The sequence below is a fragment of the Poeciliopsis prolifica genome, unplaced genomic scaffold, assembly GCF_027474105.1.
Source record: "Poeciliopsis prolifica strain line A6 unplaced genomic scaffold, Auburn_PproV2 SCAFFOLD015, whole genome shotgun sequence".
Taxonomy (NCBI): Eukaryota; Metazoa; Chordata; class Actinopteri; order Cyprinodontiformes; family Poeciliidae; genus Poeciliopsis; species Poeciliopsis prolifica.
This window is the reverse complement of record NW_026562390.1, coordinates 3,265,437-3,283,933: the sequence shown is the minus strand read 5'-3', so window position 1 is coordinate 3,283,933 and position 18,497 is coordinate 3,265,437. Positions and strand designations below refer to the sequence as shown.

Below are 18,497 nucleotides of genomic sequence, written 5' to 3'. Positions count from 1 at the left end.
CATAAAACATAATACAAGTTGTGTCATGTTGGGGGATACTTTCCTCCAGCTGGAATAAAATAGGCAAACACATACACATACACATTTTAAACTGTCCATGCCACATCTCAGAAACTGATGTTCATTGACTCTCGCAAATCTGGTGGCACTTGAGCTATTTTGCAAAGACAAAAAGTTTCAATGAAAGAAGAAGCGAGAATTGATCAAGTCAGAAGAGTTGAATGCATGTCACAGTTTTCAGATCGTTCTCTCCAGACAATTTAGAAAACCTTGCATCCTGTTCCTCCACCTCATATTCTGCATACACTATTTTGTCTTAGTTTGTCACATAAAATATAAATTTGCCCTGACCCGCAGTCCATCTTTACATTTATTTTGCATGTTCTTATTGTGTCTTCTCGTTTGTCCCCATCTGTAAATGTTTATGAAGGTTTTGCAAGGCTGTAGGATCATGTGGCTCTTATTTGCTTAGCTCCAGCTGTACTCTTCAAAATATTTTTAATATATTTCTAATTTCTTCCATCTTCAAAGACTCTCTCAGACTGTACTTTTACATGTTCTACAAATCACTTCAAAGACCATTTTGAACAATAACTTTTTTAAGCACTGTGAAGATTTGTTCAAGCCTTCATGTCTTTTCTGAGCGCCAGTCCATTCTTTGTTCCTAATTATGACAGCATATTGTGCAATGCAAGCCTTAGAAAACAAAGTGTAAATGTAGAGGTATCAGAATTTTAAATAAATATCGACAGCAAAGGAACAGAATCTGAACACGTTTCCTGCATTGCATGACGATATTGTAGTTGACCATTTCTTTTCTTTCCTTTTTTTTTCCTTTTCAAAAAGAAAAGTGACCAATTACACTAAAAAACTATGGATGAGTCTGCACTCCAGGCTTTATTAATAATGTATGTTTCTCCATTTAAGGCAAGAGAATATGGAATAACAAAGTGCAGCATGGAGAATTCAAATGTGCATACATTAGCCACATATTGTTCTGTGAACTGGCGCAGGAAGACAGGCTTTTTAAATGGCTCTAATGACACTGACCCTGCTTTCAACTTTCCAACCTGTCCACAGTATGTGTGTTTTATGTCTGTATGCATTGTAGAAGTTTAAGAAAATAATTTAAAGTTATTCTAAGTGTTGTGAAGAGCTACTGAAAGCAGAGAAGGAGCTTCTTAAAAGACAGACATATTTCAACGCATTAAGTGAGGTAAGGTAATGTTATTTATATAGCACATATTCAGGAACAAAGCAATTCAAATTGCAAAGTCAAAATTATTTTGTCATTTTTGATATGCACAGGATTTGTTTTTGTAACTGAAGGTGACATAGTTGCTTGATTTAGCTATAAAATGGCACTACAGTGTGTGCAAAATACACAATGCATTCCTTTTAAGCATGTCAAGTGTAAAAATCTGGAAAAGATTAAGGATATTTTAGGATGTAACATGTGGTTTTGCACATGAGAATTTTTGTTTATTTGACATTTTGAGTGAACATGACATTATGCCAACACATGGGGCTGTTCTGATGTACGAGACACAAAAGAGAATCGCTAAAGAATAAAAAAAAAACATTCTGTTTGTGAAAGCAGCAATGTTACAAAAGATTGATCAGTTGTGTGCATGATGCCTCTCTGTTCTGAATGATCTCCACAGGGTTCCAAAACGCTGCAGCCCACTCTCTGATCCATCTATGCATAAAACGTGACTAAAATGAGATCCAAACCTTTAAGCTGCACGCTCATTCTTAAACTGACTCTCTGAACTAAGCTTCCCGTGTGCGTGCGTGTGTGTGTGTGTGTGTGTGATAATTGGCTGGTCCGACAACCTCTGGGACGACGTCATGCCCCCAGAGGTTCCCACCAATCAAGAATATCCGGCCCAAAACCTGACGAACCCCCACACAAGTTATTAACCTGAATGAGAGCCACTAATTCACATCAGGAACTCTCCGTGGAAACGGGAGGAAGTGTAAATATGAAGGTCATAAATCTGGCATTTAACTGCGAGTCTGCACTAAGCACTCCTCATGCCTGACCTAAACGGCAGCCGGCTGTGCGTCTCCTCTTAGACGGTGAGGGAGTAGCTCTGGAAGGAGGGCGGAGAAGAAAAGAGAGGAGAGGAGAAGAGGAGGTGGCGGCAGTGGAAGGGGAGAAGATTTCAGCACCGGAGCTGTTCACGGCTGGCCTGGACAGGACTGTTCTTTCCGCTCCCCACCGTGTGCGCTCTGTTTGCGCGACTCGGGATCATAAACCGCGGCGCTCGTTCATCTCCGCCTGCGGGCCGAAGGGCGGCGGGCGACGGAGAGGCGCAAATACTTCCTTCGAGTCAAGTCTCTGCCATGCTGAGCGGCCGGGTTTGAGACAGGGAAGGTTGAAGTCTCCAATAAGTCACGGTGAAGAGCGATACATCCCGTTTCCGGTGAGTTACCGTCACTAAAGCCAGCCTCGGTGCAGGCGACGTGGTGTTTCTGATTTTGCATGATGTAAATAAAGAGCTAAAATGTTGTCCGCGCTCAGTTTATGTCGCCTGCTCTTGCATAGGTGGATTTGCAGGGAAACCTAATTAAATATGCGTGCAGGCAAAGAATATTTAGGTCAGCATCATTATGGGTGTGGATGAATGCGATTGCTGTTAAACTACTATTCCCCTCGCAGCTGCTTGTGTTTCTCTGTAGTAGCACAACAATGGACACAAACTTGATGTTTTTTTTTTTTTTTTTAAAGAAGAGTAGGCTATATATTTACCAGTAAAGGAAGCAAATATGAAAACACCTAAGGTTTTCCATTACTCTGGATAATATGTAGAATCCATTCAGGGGTTCTGCAACTACTGGCATGCTTGGATGATCTTCCCTGCTGCAGACACCAGTTTAGGCTGCTTTGTCTACTTTTCCCATGACTGTTGCACGGGAGAGTGCTGCTCCCCATTAAGCTCTCCATCAGTCTTGTCCACTGGCCCCTCAAAGGTCCACAAACAAGCCGAATGTGTTGTTAACCTTGGAGCAAGTCCTACTTCTCAGCCTGTGACAGATCCCTGCAGCCGGGACTGCCTCGCTGCTCCGTGCTTTTTGTAAACTCTCTCAGCGCCTTTGACTGGCACAGGCTCTGTGCCTCACAGTGTCTGAATGCCAACATGGTGTCTCCTGCTTAACGACGCATTGAGATTTAAATTCCTCCTCCATTCATCCTGTTCTCTTCCTCTCTCTCTCTCTCTTTTTTGCTCTGTACAAAAGCTGAGTTTAAAACCCCCATATGCATTTGCTGAGCTATGAGCATTTCCTTAGAGTGTCACTGTGGATTGGTGGGATAAGAGGCAGTGAGATGCAGGAAGGGAAGAGTTCTTAAGGTTCTCACGCAAATCAGTATGTTTTCTAGGACTCAATCAGGAGTCCGGCTGTCTTACTTAGGGAAAAGCAGGAAACCCATACTGAACCATTTGAATCTTAATGTTAAATATTTCTTCATGAATGCAATGTTTGTCATTTACTATTACAATCCAATATTTTATTGGAATTTTATGTTAAAAATTTGAGAAAAACTCTGATGTGATACACTATAGCATCATCATCCACAGTTTTCTTCTTTTTTTATGAATAGCACAAAAAAGTGTGGCAGGTATTTGTATTCACCTGATTTTACTAATTAAGTCAAATCCAGTACAATCAACTTTCTGTAAAATTCAACTTAAAATCAAGCAGAATCCACCTGTGTAATGCAAGCACAATATAAATACAAGTGTTCAGTGAAGGCCTCAGATGTTTGGTAGAGGACATTAGTAAAGAAAGAGCATCATGAAGACCAAGGCTGTGTTTAAATTTAATTCAGCAATAGCTGATCAAATAATACAAGCGGACAGATGTTTTATCACATGTCTTTATTATGTTTTCCACAATGGAAAGGGTTTCAAGAAGTAATCCATGGCTAAAAGAAAACCACAATAAATCTTGCTTAAACTCTCTCCTATCTAAGGACAGAATAAACATAATGGAAATTGTCGATTTTACCAGAACGTTTTGACTCAAGTACAACAATTTATGTTGCTACTATGTAACTATGCAACACAAATCTGTAATCAACTTCCAAAAACTGCAAAACAGATGGAATTCTGAGTTTCTGTAAACCGTGGCTAACTAACCTGCTTAGAGTTTCATTTAATTAGTAGTAAGTGGAGCCTTGATCAACATATTTAATGCATTTTTGCTTGATGATGTTAATGATGGCATTTGACAAAATGTAATGCTTATTGCTTGTTTCATAATTGATGAATGTATAATTTTTTTATGTGATCTAAAGCACTTTGTGCTGCCTTGTGGCTGAATTGTGCTATACTTGACTTATGTGCGACAGAAAACCAATGCTATTCCTTCTCCTGGATTGGCTGCCATTTGCAAAATAGCCAGTCATTTCCTTTTGTTTTCCTTGCTGCTGATTGGCTGTACCCCCAAGAGTGGAAACAAGGAAGACTGTTGATGCTAGCTTCTGTGATAGCATCAAGACGATTTCCACTGTATCCATTAATGTACATTATTTGTGTTTGAACTATCAAAATAGGCAGAAATGTGTTTCTCGTGTATTTATAGATTTTAGCTATTTGTGCTCCGAAGACCCTGCGAATACTGGGCATTCACTGTACATCAAGAAATGCTCATTTGCTAGAACATACTAAGTCTGTAAACGATGTTAACAGATCCTCTCCGTCAAACTGATGGAGTTTCAGGTATTTTGATGGTTATATAGAAATTATAATCTCTCCATACTTACATCTCCAACTACAGTAAAAGGTGGTTCTGCAAAGTATTGACTCAGAGGGGTTGAAGCGACAAAAAGTGAAAAAGTTCAAGAGGTATGATTACCTCAGCTGGGAACTGTATTTGCATTTGATGATTGTAGCTGGCTCAGATCTGGATGAACTCGTTAGAGTAATTAGTTTCAGTTCTTTGCTTGCCTGGTTTCTGAGTGAGATCCTCAGCAAGAGGCGGACTCATTCCCACGAAAAAGCATGCACAGTAGTCCGCTCATTTAAAAACTTCCCCGCCTTCTCCAGGACATGGAATGAAAAGGAGGACTGGTTAGGATTCAAATGAGCACATACCAGTGAGAAGCCAGCTTTGGGAACGGAATCATACAGTCAGACGAATGCATACAAACTCCCTCCCCCACAGTGTTAGAGAGAGCCAGGTACAGCTTAGCATCCTCTGTACAGTGAAAAATTGATGAAAAGGGAACCAGCATGTAGAAACATGTCAGCCTAATGTAGCTTGAACACAGAGATGCTTTTACTGGAATTTAAATTTAAGACACATAGCTCTGTTTATATTTAGCATCCCAAGCTTTAAGAAATTCTCACATGAGGCAATTAGAGTAGAAAAAAATATATATTTAATTTGTTGAGTTCCTAACACAATATTTTCTCAGTGCAGCCAGCTGTAATGTGTGAACAAAAGAACAGTTGTTATTATGAAGGAGTGATAAAACTAAGAAAATATATATATGCATTATGCATTTATGAACTGGAAATAAAAACAGAGATACAAAGCTTATATAAAACTGGCCTACGAATGAGAAAAACAAACCAATTTTCTAAATGCCAACAGTTTAATGGGCCTTTATGGTACTTTTGTAAAATTTATCAAAGTGTTTTAGATACAGTACCCAAATAAACAAAGTAAAAGTAAATCTGTACTTTATTGCAGTAGCCTAATGTCACTGTAAAAAAGTAAAGAATCAGACATCAAATTCAAAGAATTTTTTTTTGTTTTTAAACATGTCTTTTCATGCAAAAAAGAAACAAAAAAATTATCCAAACATGATCAATTTCAGCAATTCAATAGAAAAAGCTTTATATTTTTTGTTGTTTAGTTAACACACATCTCATGCTGAGGGTCTTTGCTCTGAGACTGAGCTGACCACTGGATAATGGTGTTGCGTCTTTTAGATAGATGGGACTCTGCAGTGACCAGTACAGACTCTTTTTTACTTTAGGATCAGAATAGTTATTAAACAGAAACCTACATTGTTGAAGGAATCCCAATATACAAAACTCTACAATTTTGGATTTCAGTTTGATTGTTCATTCTGCATTTTGCCTGTTGCCTGTTGTACCATATCCCGAAGAGTTCGTCAATGACTGTCTTGGATCTTCTGTTTAGTGACACAGATTTTTCTGTTTACCTTGGTTTTATTGGGTTTTATAAAGGACTTGACACAGAAATCCATTTCTCTTTATCATTCCTCAAAATTGAAAACACATGAGAACATACCAGTAAAGAATGGGATAGTAAGAAACCTTGGAGAGTCTCCAAACTCAACTCCAACGAACTGCAGTAAAACTTTGTTTAGCTCTATCCTGCTTCCAGCTTCTCTGTCTGTAATTTAAAAAAAAAAGCATCTCCCCAGCATAATTGTGCCACTGCCATAATTCACTGTGGGGTTAATATGTTTCGAGGTGATGCGTAGAGGACAGCAGAGGAGGGAATACTAATGCAGACTTTGGCGTGGCCTTGTTTGTCCTTAACTTAGAAAAAAAGAGCAATATCATTCTGCGAAAATAGCCTGAGGTAGAATTCAAAATTATTAGAGCCTCAATGTCATTGAACCCTCAGTCCATTCACTGTTCATGCTGTTAACTGTCACATCATGAGAATGTGTGCTTCTCTGAGATCATTTTTGATGAAACGCAATATGAAGTCACCAGAATATAAAAGAAAGCATTCAAAAACGCAAAAAGCACCGCAGGGATTTGAAGAATAATGCTGTGGATCCAACTTCGTAAACTATTCCTATTTATACAAATGCTCTCCTGAGAGTCATCAGCTTTTAGGCCCCAGCAGACAGTCTCGGACGTCTGCTGATTTTAATCAGGACCATTAATAGACTAAAACTTCAATAATCCGCCAGTGTCGCCTGTAGAAAAACATAAGGTTTCAGTGAAAAGGGTAAAAAAGAAAAAGAAAAAAAAAATCTCAAAATGCATGAGAACATGCTGAACAGGTTATGAAAAATAAGTCAACTGTAGATTTCCCTCAACATTTTCAGAACACTCAGCTGAATTGCACGTCAGCAGTAGAAAAAAAATATTTCTTCGGCCATGTATGTCAGGTTGTGCCCCAAGCAGCGGCCCAGTTTTCCCTCTCTTTATCCAGATCTTTTTCTTTTTTTTATTTATTTTTTTAATCTGGGGGCATTTAAATCATTCGCGTTGGTCTTGGAGGGAAAGCAAAGATGGCAAAGGCAGCTGTTTCTGCAGGAGCCTGGTGATCGCTGTGCCTCGGGGATCTTTATCCCTTCCTTCTCTGCTCGCATCGCCCATCAGATGTAATGCAGAAGCTAAATCAGAGAGACTGCTGAAGCTGCTAGAATACGTTCTGAAACAGGTATTACATAAAGTGAAATGGAGAAATAGACAATCTTTGCAAAACTAGTGATAGGAAAGCAAGTTTTGGCAGTTGGAAAACAAATTGGCTATAAACAAGAAGCTGTAAAAGCAATGCTACTAAAACTGCAATTTTAGGTGGAGTCATGGGAAGCTAGAAATCTTTCTAATAAATGTTTATTTGTTATTCCTAATTTAATTTTCTTGTATTTCAAGCATTGGACACAGATACAATTCTGAATACTGAGCCAGAAATCCTTGATGTAACGGTTTTAATAAGTTGAATCTTTATTGAATATCATCACTGGGGCCGTTATTATTGTTATTGATGGCACTATTTAAAAAAAAAAAAAAAAAGCAATTCAATTAGCAATTTGTTAGAAAGAACCAAAGGTTCTGCTGCAAGTTATGGATTAGCTTTTCTATTTTCACTTCTTTGATCGACTACAGCACATCTGAACCTGTCAGCCTTCACCAATTTCTCACACTGCTCTGGTTTGATATTGCTCTTTTCTTCTCATAGTCTGTTTCATATTTTCATCTCCACTGAGGGTTTTAAACCCATCTCTTTCTTCACCAGAAAGCTTCCAGAGGAGTGGGTCAAATCAGGACTTGATGCTTGTCATTTTATTATTTCAGTAAAATGTGCTTCGAGGCAGGAGAATGATCAGTTCTGCAGTGTGACACAGAATGCTGACCACCATTAAAAATTGCTTAATTGGGAAACAGTTTCCACAAGGGAACAGAATGTTACTCATATTTTCTGAGTTTCTTTTTTTTTTCCTTCATTCTGCTGTATTAATAATAACACATGGCTTTGCACATGGTCTGGTTTCAGTCTAATCCGACTTTGAAACTAAGCTTGATAGTTTTGTCTTAGCTGAGTAGGAGTAATATTTTCTAATTTCTATTTTCTAATAATATTCTCACATATTTCCGCATTTTGACAATCACAAACTGATCTATTTGAAAATTGTGTCCCCTTTTACACTAATATCCCGAAATAAAATCCAGTGCAACCAGCTAGCCTAACAAGTTGCATCATTTTTACATAGAAGATTAACCAAGAAACACCAAGAAGACCAAAGAATAGTTACTAACAAGAAAGGATGGATCAGAAAATTTGACAACAGGGGTGTAGTAACTGTAAGAACTTCAGAAATCCATGGCTGATGTGAAAAAGTCATTTGACAAAACAGATATTTGTTGTCCACTTCTCAAATCTGACAGAATGGCAGAAAAAGGTGAGATGAAAAAAAGACAAAGGTGTTATTGAAGTTTTCTATAAGGACTAGTAAACATGCAGAAGAAAAGTCTGGTAAGAGGAGACTAAAGGTGAATTTTTTGATCTGTAAGCACACTGCTGTTTGTGGATGAAAACTAATAATGCACCTAACCAGGAAGACATAATTTACACTTTGATAGGTGCTGGAAGCATCTGCTCTAAGGATAATGATGAAACAGGAAATCTGAGACAGAGAAGTTGAAAGAAACAGGATGGATGAAGCTAGGAAAATCAGAGGTCCACCTAGCAGGAAGACAACATGTGAAAGTAGAACTGCATTGGTGGGGTCTAAATGCAAACACATCACACACACACACACACACACACCCACACACACACACCCACACCCCACACAAACACACACACGCACACAAACAATTAAAAAAACATATATGTCTCTCTTCTCCATATCACTACAAAATTTTGTGTTACTACATCACATAAAATCCTAAAAGGAAGCCGACTTTGTAAGTCAATACTGTTTTGAGAGCAGAAAATATATTACACACTAACAGAGATGAAAACCTGAAAACACGACTCATGTTTCATGACATTGTTACATTAAGAGTGCTCCTGAAAGTCTTTTACCACTTACTGCAGTTCCATACCTTCATATTTCCAGTAGCATCGAAAGACACAAGCTGAGAAATTTTGCCGGATCAATTTTTTTTTTATCCCCAGAGGTAAAAAAGCATGGAATGATACTGAGATATTACATCTTCATAAGCTCAAAATGCTTTGAGAGAGAGGGTTTTCAAAGTTATAGGAAATTTATGCAGGCAGCGGGACATTGATGAGCATGTTCATGTAACCTCTTGTTCTCATTGTCTGACTTGAAATGTCACGCACATGAGCGATATTCCCTGGAGAAGTGGATGTACTGAGAAATGTTCTCCCAAACAGAAATTACAGGAACATGTCTGTTACTCAAGCTCAAGCTGTCTGAGAGCTTGTCCGTAACTGAGAATGCTCAGCCTCCTAATCAGTCTGGAGCAGACATTCAGACTGGATCCCCTAAGACACTGTAAACCAAGTTACATTCTTTACCCTATGAGCAAAATCTAAATATTTCTGCCAGAGAAACTGTGCTTCAGCCTTACCTCTGTGAAACCATTTTTTTTGTCTGAACTTGATGTAATATTTGTAAAAAGGATGGTATCATCTTTACAACATGCAGAACCAGTATTTCTTGAAGAGATAAAAAGGAGTGTTTTTGTTTTGTTTTTTTTATTAGGAAAGTTTAATTCATATTTCCATCCTCTTGTTACAGACCTAATCCTTCCTTGAACATCCCATAACTTAAACCCTGGCTTCTCTAGTTTGTTGTTTGTTGGTTTACAGCGATGTCTCTTCAGTAGTTTTCTCTGAAACACCTTTAAAGCCTTCTTCATAGAACATCCATAAATACTGAGATTCTAATTATAAGGAGAGAAAAGAAGCATATTTTTTTCAGAATCAAATGAATTAAATCAATGCTTTCCTCTAAACAAGTCATGTTGACTTTACATTGATGCCCAACTCAATTTTTATCTCAGATGTATTTTTAGAGTATTTTTACAGAAAAAAGAAGCCAGATCTATATTTATTCATTCTTCAAAAGCTTTTCAGTGTAGTAACCCAATGTCAAGCTGTCAGTGATGAAAAAAAACACACACACACAAAAAAAAAAAACATCACATTTCTTTCTGGAGATGTTTCATGCAGGTACTGAGCTGCACAAATGTTGACAGTAAGGCGCAACCAAAAAAACCCAACAAACAAACAAAAAAAATAACTAAAAATGACAAGTTCCTGTGCAGAGGTCGATATTTTCTTTTCCCATGGTATCTTATAACCGCTCTGTAAAAAAAAAAAATACAGAAGCAGATTTTTAATGGAGCCTGTCTTCTTTAATCTGCATGCTTTTAGTTTTAAACTATCAATATTTTTGTTGTTAAAAATAATGATATGAACATTAAAAATAATTTTTGACAATATTTAGGGACAGCCTGATGTTCCTTGAGAATCCTTCTTTTGCACTTTGAACTGGTTAGTTTAAAACCACACATTTCTGTGTCACATTGGGGTTTTATGTCAAAGACAATGTTGGTAATACTTTTAAAATGGGAGGAGAATTGCACATGATTTAGAACATTTTGCCTTTAAACTATGAATATTGTGGGATATATATTTATATCTCCTTTACTTTGAATATATTAGATGAAAATCAGTTCATCCAGTAAATTGAGTCCAAAATAAAGGTGCAAGAGGTTTGTTGGGGAATATTAGAATATACTAGAGAACGTAAATATTTATCCTCCCACAGTGGCAACATTTAGCTAAATTAAGGTAAATGAGAACATGCATAATCACACAAAGATAAAACAAAGGATGAAAATACAAATACTGTATAGAAACATACAGAAATGTTTACAACATAAGAAAAAACTCAAATGCAGCTAAGTAAGTGCCATACTTAATGTATTCTGTTCTATCTTTACCCAAAATAAAATAATCAAATAACTTTATAGTAACCCGAGTGTTGATTTTTGTTAGTTGAGTCAGTATTGTCCATTTGGGTGCATATCCATGTATTAGCCTAGCTCAGGGCCAATCACAAATCTTGATTGGAATCCTTTACTGACTTTGATGTTCAAAGATATTTTCCATCCATTTTATTTGAAGTCAATTTTTTTTTTTTTTTTTTTTTTTTTTTTTTTTGCCAAGCGTTAGTAGTCAAACGTTATAATTATCTGCTACTCCGTTAGTCAATTGCATAGAAGTTTAATAGCATGTCAGTTTTTGTGATTGTATTGTGATAAATGTGTAAAAGTTGATGATGTATGCAAATTTTCTTTATGGCACTGTATGAATCTGATCAAACAGATTCTGTTTTCTATTGGCTCTGATGTTGGGTCCTTAGGGGGTATAATAGCCCTGGATTTATTATTATTGTTCCTTATTCTCCCTCACTACGTGTGAGCCTATTGACTTTGCTGGCTATTAAGGAACAATTTGTTTTCTGTTTATTATCTCATTTAAAATGAAGCAGCCCATTAACTGCACTGAACAATAACAGAGGATCCAGCTGAGGATCCAGCTGTGGTAGCAGCTTTAGAGTGATATAGCAGCTTTGGCTTGCTCGTTTTAGGCCTCACCCTCGAGCATCTCTCCACTTTTAAGCTTGTTGTTCTGGTACTGGGCGGTAACAGCAACAATTCAAAGCCTGCCTTTTTTTTTATCCCTGGTGTTTAATGACTGTCTCTGTTCAATGCCTACGTGAGCACTGCACTGAACTAAAGTGCGAGGGCCAGGTCAGTGAATAATTAAGTTCCTGTAATAGTCACTTGTGCCATTATGTGCTGCGAATGCCGCAACATCTCTTTTTCAAATTCAGATATGAACCTTTAATATCTGAAAATCTAGCTCTAATTTTCAATATCTCTGAAGTCGTTATGTGTCGATGTGTTAATTTGTGTCTACCTATTGATTGTCCTATTGAGGATTGTTTGTGATAAAGAACTGTGTGGAAATGTGACGGTAGACATTGCTTCGAAAGGAAAATAAAATTCTAAAGTGGCTTGAAATAATCATTTATACTGAAACCTCTTTATGAGTCATCATTGTTTACTCTCATCACACATAAGACCCACTCATAGCTCAGGGCTTTTGATTCAAACTGCTTGGGTCCCAAAATATATTGCAACTTTCCCAGGAACACATTTTAAGTGTTAAAATTGTATATTTTTACAATCTTTTAAATGCAATGTTACACCTTTGAGTTTATTTATACACATTCTTACAAAAGCACTGATACTCCTTGAACCTTTTCATTGCATCACAGTAGAACCACAAAACAAAGCATTCCATATGTCTTTTTCTTCTTGTGGCGTATGTCTCTACCAGCTTTACTCATCTAAACACTGCATATTTCTTTATTAGAAAATAACTCAGAACTTGCCATAATTTCCCATTCCTGACACTGGCTGGTCTATTAAAACATCGATATGAACCATTCAGCACAGATTAAATGTTTAGGGTCATTCTCCTGCTGGAACTGGAAGAAATCATGAATCTGTGTTAGTTTTCTGCTGAGTAGGATTTTATATATGAACATAAAAGTTTAATTTTGAACTCATCTGACCAGAGAGCCTTCTTCTACTTGATGACTGTGACCATGATTCTTGGCTTCATCTTGGAGTCATGCTCTCAGAGAAATAACCGAGCTATCAGTGTATGTGGTTTACCAGGACTTCTCTAAAACTTTATCTTTGATCTCTTTGGTGTGTTGCAATATCTTCGTGATGGGGTTTGTTCACTTATGCCTGCAGAGAACAGCTGTTAATACTAAGATAACACACAGCTGAACTCTACTAATTAGTTGACCTCTGAAGGCAATTAGTGCCACAGAGTTTACATGGAGGTGTATGAGTTGATAGGTCACCGCTGAAATTAATGACATGCGAAATTCAAAATATGGAACATGTAATTTTAGTAAAGCAAAATTGTGTTGATTTTAACTTGGATCTAACATCGTCATAGCAACAATTTGACACTATCTACACACTGGTAAAAAAGCTTTTTCTGTTTAGATATCACACACTTGGGACTTTCTCAATGGTTCACTTTACTCTGATCAGACTAAGATTTATTTTTCTTACAAGAAACTCTGTTGAATGGAATTGCGATATATTTAAAACAACCGGACTTTAAAATGAAAAACTGAGATCCATTCAAAGAAAATGAACTATTAATGTTTCTTCAACAGGATAACATCCCCAAAATATGAGGCTAAATCAACAGATTTTACTGATTTCAGTATTAAAAAAAGGTTTATTAGAGTTTATTTTTGTATCGTCTTTTGCACTTATTTGCAAGAACAAGAGTTAAGCATTGATTAACTCTGGTTTACATAGTTGGACCATTTTCTGCATGGAGAAAATGGTCCAAATCTAGGAGTCAAACCCCAAACTAGCATGTTGAAGATTGCTACTGCTGCATATAGTGCACATTCTCAACTAACTTAACCATCCAGCATCAAATTTAACTTTGTTGAAGACTGTGAGTCAAATCGTTTTTGAGCTCCATAAAGTCTATGAAGGCTACTCAGGGCCTGATGGCATATGCCCTAAGAGCCTTTTAGACTTCTTGACTTGGAAGGAAGAGAGGGAACGACTCGCATTTCTCTTTAGATAAATGTGATTAGGTTTCAAAGAAGCACTCATGCAGAGCATGGATGGATAGGATTGCATTTCAGAGCAAAGACGCATATCCCTTGAGTAACATAATCAGGCTGAATACACGATGCTGCTTTTCTCCACAATCCAATTGCATCTCGCTTTGGTGGAAATGGGAACGTCGTCGGGTTCTCCATTTCTTACTTCAGCAGGAAAGGGAAGTTACGTCAGAGTTGACTGGAGGAAAGATATAAATTTAAGACAACCCTGGTTGACTGTATGATAGAGGCCACAAGATGACATGGGTCTGGGTCAGTTTCAACTTCTTGCAGGATAAAACTCCAAAGCTTAGAGCCAAATCTAGGATATAAAGATATGAATCAAAGTGTAGTCATCTGTTTGAATTATCCATTCACAGACCACAGTACAGTAAACATCTTGAGGTTCTTTTGCAAGACTTGAAAATTGTTATTCACACATGCTTCATCCGTCTGGCTGAGCTCGAGCTATTTGGAGGAAGAATGGGCAAAGATTTATTTTACTCGATGTGCAAATGTGGTGAACAGAAATCTTAAAAAGAATGGCCGCTGTAGTATCACCAGCCGCCACAAAATGGTATGAAATGCAGATGAACTCCACATTTTGAAGCTTTTAAAAGAAAATTGAAAAACACATATACATATATGTATGTATATCTGTTTTTTGTTTTTTTTACTACTTATGATAATTTACTGCTTTATGTAGGTCTTGCAAATCGAATTGAAAATGATAAATACCAAAAAGGTGCTTTTGCAAGGTGAGTTAGTATGTAGCAGGTAAATCCTACTCCAATAACCTCTAAAATTTTATATAAAACTAAGGTAATTTCCTATAAGTGTCAGTAAAGTAGAGCTTAACAATAATATTTTCTTTTTCATAGAGGTTTAGATTCATCATATCAAATGCTCTCAATATACTGAATGTGTAAAGTCATTAAAGAGTAAACCTCCATAGATTTGTCATAAAAACCACCTCACATAATTTAGAATTTTAATTGGACAGTATGTAATGAGATAAAAGAAATGAGCTTTCATTGAAATTTCACACAAGTATACCCCAGACAATATATTAAATTAGTTTGAGGTTATTGGATAAAGATCTATATTTGATTAAACTTTATATCATCCTGGACCTCAGCTTGTTACGTTTCAAACAAAAAAATTTTCAAAGCAGTGTGCGTTTTGACATCTGTCTGTCCCAACCTGCTTGAACTTATTATGCAATTTGAGCAGCATAATTGTTGGATCTGACTGCACAGGCTGCCAGTGACTCTTGCCATTTCACCAACATTCTTCTACTGGAAACTTTTTCATACAATTACTATTTTGGTTTGGAGGTCTAGAAATGCTCTGATCCAGTCAAGTTAGCCTTAAAAGTTACCCCTTCTCAAACTTACTCAAATCCTTACATTTTTTTCTACTTAAAGTACAGTAACTTTGTGGACCACCTGTCAGTAGTTACAGTCTTACATAACACAAACATTAACACTTCTCAATCTGTGTCCATGTGTTTGTGTGCTTTTTTTTTAAGAGGGAAAAATGCAGTTCTGTGAAATAAATATATATATGTATATGTTTTAAGTTATGTAGATAGGGGAAAGTATGGGAATTTTTAATGAATTCAACGAACTATAAGTTTAAGACAATGGTTTTTGGCACATTTCATTGTAAAACCTTGTAAAGATCTTAGACTACAAGTGGCATTACTCTAGACTTTTTACCCCAAATTAAACATAAAAGGTTTATTCTTCACATAAAAACTCCTCTGATGATCTGTTTGATAATTCTATTATAACATTGCTTGTTTCCTTTGTGTTTTAATTGTATTTGAAGAAACACAGCTTTAAGTAAATAATGCTCCAGCATCACCTTCCCACACACGCAGCACTGTAGCATGCAAAAATTGATCACCACTAAGAGAGCTTGCCACATATTTCTTTTCTTTTTTTTTTTTTGACTTAGAAATTCCATGGCATGATTGTTGCAACTCTTAGATGCCATAAAATTCACAAAAATGTAACTGCTAAGGGAACACTGCATCATTACCCTGTCCTCCAACTTCATCCCACAGTCCAAAACAGGCCATCTTAATTCCTTTCTCTAAGTATCTGTGAGTTGGTGCATGTCTCATTGTTTGTTGGGTGTGTTGCAATGTGATTGACCTATATAGGATGAAACATGTGTCTTGCTCAATGACTGCTGGACCTTGACAAGGATAAGTAATGTACACCCAGTGGATGTTGTTTTTTGCAAGCAACACTTGTCTTTAGAAGCTTTTTTTTTCTCAATTTTTATTTATTTGTAGCATTTTACATGTTATGTACAGTTCAGTTGTGGCTTTATTTTAGTTTTTTGAATGTTAGTCTTGATAGTCATCCTGCAAATTCTGCAATTTGAACTGTGACTCTACAGTTCCTCTGTAATTACCAAAGACCTCCTCGCTGCTTTACAGGCGGACTAAGTGGGTGATTTCTGAATGCAGTTGGTTCCACTGCTTTTTTCTTTTATCATTTACAAGTATCAGATTAAAAAGGTTCAATATTTTTTTTCAAAACAGCTGCATGTATCCTTTTACTTCACAAATATGTACGTTGTGTGTTGCTCTGTCACATGACATCCTTCCAGAGTAGATCAATGTTTTTGGTTTTAATGTGATAAAATGTGAAATTTACCAAGGTATTGTAGCCACTGAAAACATTCTTATGTTTATAGAGCTTCCAATAATAACTGGATCATTGGTTTTGCAAAGGCACATGACTCATATTTTCTCCTTCCAGTTATTTCTTAGAATAAGATAAAGAATTTGACTCATCAGCATTGAAATGAGTTAAGAGAAAACAAAACATGGCGAAAAAAAAACAGTACTATTGATTGTTAGATGCCAGGAGAGTGGGTGAATATTTGCGTGAATTCATTGTAGCTCTGATAGTCAGCTGGTGGTTGGATGAAACTGACAGGCTTTTATGTGCATGAGTTGGGATTCTGAGCTCAACTCTCAGCTCTTCTGTTCGTAGAGATATGAAAATGTTGAGGATGCGAGAACCAGAGAGACAACTGAAATTCTAACGAGGTGAAAAATCTCACTGTTAATCATTCCTGATAAGCATTTGTCCATGTCTGTTCAGGCGTAATCCGGGATATGAGCTGCAGAGCGCCAAACACTCATTAACACAAGGTTTGGACGCTGTCATTGATATGCACAGAAGCAATTGCTCATGTTGAGATGAGGCGGAACATTTCTACTTTAATTCATTAATTTTCATTAATGATTCTAATTTCTATTACATTTAACTAATGCAAAATTAAAAGCAGGTAGATTATCTCTGATGTGATATGCAGGGAAAATGAAAACTATGCATGGAAAAATAAAAACTATAGCCACGAATTACTCCTGTACTTTGTGCAGAAGAGCCGAAGACGTTTTATATTAGTTTATCAGTATTCATTGCAAATATCATGCTGCTTTTTTCCATTATATTGAAAGTTGCTTCTTTGCACTACCACAGAGGCAGCCTTCTTTTACTCATTAAGATATACTTTTTTTCTGGTTCTCATGCTGCTGTCATAGCAGATAGCTGCAGAGAAAAGTATTCTCTTCTCCACAGACTTACAAAAATATGCAACATATGCTGACTAGTTGAAAACCCAATTATCTAGAGTGCTCATCCAAATCCCATTTGAGCAATAACATTCAGCATATTTGTGCTACTATGAAATTTCATAATACATCGTTTTACTATGTTCAGTGTCGCTGCTTTGTCATTCCCTTTCATAGCTGAACTTCGCCAGTTATTGCAGATATAGATTCCGCAAACACAAAACTACAATCCCAATGTTGTGTGCAGTTTTCAGTTGTAATGTGAAAAAGTTGAAGAATTTGAACTGTACTATTCCTTGTATTGGGTATTAAACTGAATAAGAAGCTAGCACAGCCTTTACTTTCTTTGTCAGCAAGTTTCAGAATCACTAAGGCAGTTCAACTTAAACTTTGCTGCTTTTGCTTTGACCCGAGTGCAAAAGGCAACCTGAACTGCAGTTCTAAAAATAAATATGGTTGGTTAAGACAGAGTTCTACAACACAAGTTTTAAAAGTTTTACAAATATAGATGTTAAGTATATTAAAGTGTACTCAACTGTGTAACTTCTTGCATGACTGACTTGGAGGTGTTATGGTGGAGGATTAGCTCTACTTCCTATTTGGCTTTTGGTCAATTCACATGTCTTGGTACCAGTGCAGGAGGAAAATATCTCACACCTAGTTTGGAAGTGTTGTGTGGCAGAAAAGAGAAGTCTGAGTGAAAGTGAAAGGATATGAAAGAGAAGGCTTGGGTTGTGACAGGAAACTGTTTGAAAACCATTTTCAAAAATGCAAGTTCAAAAATTGAGAACATGTCAGAGGTGATGGGCCTGCAGGTGGCCCAGATCCAACCCTTTCTCATGTCAATGAGAGCTGAAGAAAGCGGGCCTTTTCCTATTAAGTATGGTGAATATAAAAGTATGTACTATAGGGTCAGCTGCTCCTATTATTGTTGATTCATGGTTGCTAAAAATTTTGCAAGACCAACTAATTTAAGTGACACAGTCAGTGTAAAATATTGACTAAAATGTTGTTCTTCATGACTGGCTTTATTTTCAC

The 18,497-nt window shown here is 36.8% G+C and overlaps 1 protein-coding gene across 2 annotated transcripts in view; it reads left to right on the top strand.

The window, feature by feature from the left end:
* Positions 1–1,955: 1,955 nt before the first annotated feature.
* The window catches only part of phf24 (PHD finger protein 24), a 29,342-nt gene continuing 12,800 nt past the window's right edge, over positions 1,956–18,497 (top strand). For both annotated transcript variants that reach the window (XM_055040546.1, XM_055040545.1), the window contains exon 1: positions 1,956–2,429. The gene's annotated coding sequence lies outside the window, so the exon portion shown is untranslated. The remainder of the gene's footprint in view (positions 2,430–18,497) is intronic.